The sequence below is a fragment of the Melozone crissalis genome, unplaced genomic scaffold (assembly GCF_028551555.1).
Source record: "Melozone crissalis strain CALT ecotype California unplaced genomic scaffold, PUWL_Pcris_2 ptg000011l_1, whole genome shotgun sequence".
Lineage (NCBI taxonomy): Eukaryota > Metazoa > Chordata > Aves > Passeriformes > Passerellidae > Melozone > Melozone crissalis.
In genome coordinates this window covers 3,932,642-3,935,070 of record NW_026535789.1, presented here as the reverse complement: position 1 = coordinate 3,935,070, position 2,429 = coordinate 3,932,642, and positions in this window count along the sequence as shown.

Sequence of the window (2,429 nt, the reverse complement as noted above, 5' to 3'; positions counted from 1 at the left end):
AGCAGGGCACCAGTAGGTCTGAAATAATGTCGTCTCCTCAAATTTGGGGTGCCCTGTATGCCAGTGAAAAATGTCTTTTAGCTTGAACTCGAAAGATGGAGTGTCGGCTGTGACAATTTCTTTGATGACCCCCTCACCTGAGAGATGGTGTAGAACCCACCTGAATGGCTGCTGAGGGTAATGTTTTGTGTCTGCCTGTCCTCCACCTGCTAACCCTAGAAACAAGATCACACAGAGATACCGTTGCCGCTTTGATTTTGATGGAGCGAGCTTCTCAGGTGATGTCGGGTTGCTTGGTGGTCTCTCTCTCTTTCTTGGTAGTGGGGTGTATGGGTTGCGGGGACATCTGACTGGGGGCAGTTTACTGCCTGGCCACACTTAAGCATGCCATCACACTGGTTGTTGCAGTGTGAACTGCTGCTTGGATGGGAGTTAGGTGTTCTTCCTTTGCAACATGTCTGATCATGGCAGCAACATTGGACCCAGGTGGCAGTGATCTTAAAATGTCCTTGGTGGCTGAGTTGCATTGCTGGCGCAGGCAGTCTGCTAGCATAGGACCCTTCGCCTCTGAGGGTAATGCAGAGGAATCTAATGCTGCCTGAAGGCGATCCACAAACTGAGTGAAGCTCTCACTCTCACTCTGCTTTATAGTGGACCATGGCGATGGTCTGGCTATTCCTTTGGAAGCAACACGGATGGCTTCTCGGGCAGCACGGGTTGTTGTCATAACCTCATGGGCCCGCAGGCCCTCAGCCTGTGCCTGGGGGGTGATCATAGTGGCGTCTGTGCCCATTAGCCTCTGTATGCTGGAGCCGTGCAGTGGATGGTCTGCCCCTGTTACTAAGGCTAGCTGCTTTACACAATTGTCCTCCCATTCCTGTTTAAAAACGATCATCCCCGCCCCATCGAAAATCATCCTGCAAGTCTGCTTAATATCAAAAGTTAGCATGTCATCCCCTCCAAAAATGCTGTCAATGAGTGTGGAAACCATGGCAGAATTAATTCCCCTATCTGCAATCGCTTTAACAATTGTCTGCACGTCTTTCGGGTTTACCGGGGAATAGGTCCTTTGGTTTCCACCTGCTCCCCCCACCCGGACCGGAAACACCAGAGTGACAGACGGAGCCCACTCTGCGCACGCTATTTTTATTTTCCGCCAGTCTATAAGCGGGGTTCGATCTTTCTCTGATAACCCCTTCACCCACGCAGGAGCACTGTGGCTAGTGACCTTATATGTCGCTGCTCTCTTTCTGTTAAAACTAGAATCCGAGTCGGAATCCTCCGTTCCCCTCTCGAGCTCGGAGCTCGAGTCAGAGTCCGAGCCGGAAGTCCACTGGCCGGATGTTTCCAGGCTGCTCTGACGTTTTCTTGGGCTCTGACCCCGCCCCTTCTTGCAGGGGTCGGGCCGTTCCCTCCCTCTGGGGTCCCCCCGCCTCCTGCTGTGGGAGGTTCTTGTCCTATAAGGACCTAATGTGAACTGAGCGCTCTGATTGGTCTTAACGCTCCTCCACGGGGGCCGCCCCTTCTCCCTCCTCGCTCGCCTGCGCATGCGTTGTTAAGCAGGCTGACTGCATTTCTGCCCTCTGCGTCTTCGTTTCTGCCCTGAACACGCGGTTCGGCGCCATTTTCAAACGGATATGGCGGGGGTGCTTTTTTATCAACCCCTTCGGGTTGATATTATAGCTGCGTTCCGCGCCTCCTCTGCTAGCCCCTGCCAAAACGTCCGTGTGTACTCCCCGCCTCCGATGGTGAGTCCGCTCGCTGAGGGGGTTCTGGCATTCGTGCCTCCACATGCTTGCCCGGGTCAAAGTCCTCCGCAGTTTGCGTCGCTGCCCCTACCCCCAGCTGCGGCGTGGCTAATAAACAAGTTCGTGCGGCTTTCCAGGTTTCTTGCTCTTGCCGAGCTTTTTGAAGAGCCTGGATAACTCTGCCCCACAATTTTAGGGCTTTCTCTGAGCCTGAGGACATGGTTTCCTCGGCCAGAGCCTTTGTACAATTATCCCAAACCTCCGGATGGAGGATGTCTACCGGCCTTTCTATAGCCCCAAGCTTAATCAGTCTCGGTAATGCAAGACATAGATCTTTAAGCTTACACTCAATACCCCATTGCACATGCATCTGAGTTACGACCTTCGCTATAGCTTCCATGGTCCACGCTGGTCCGGGGGCGTCCCCCCCCACTGCACTAGGCCAGCTGCGCAGCCGCCGGTCCCCTGTCCAGGCGATCCCCGAACCCCAGGCGCTGATCGGTCCCGGGTCTCGGAACCAGATGTCACTGTTACGGCATGGCGACCTGGTTCGGATTCCGGCACGGTGACCCAAAGCCCAGGGTCACTCGGTCCGCATGCTACAGACACCAATGTGGTGGACTGCAAATGGCATTTATTGGGGGGTCTCAGTGGTTTATAATGGCTTGGGCAGTCAGTGTC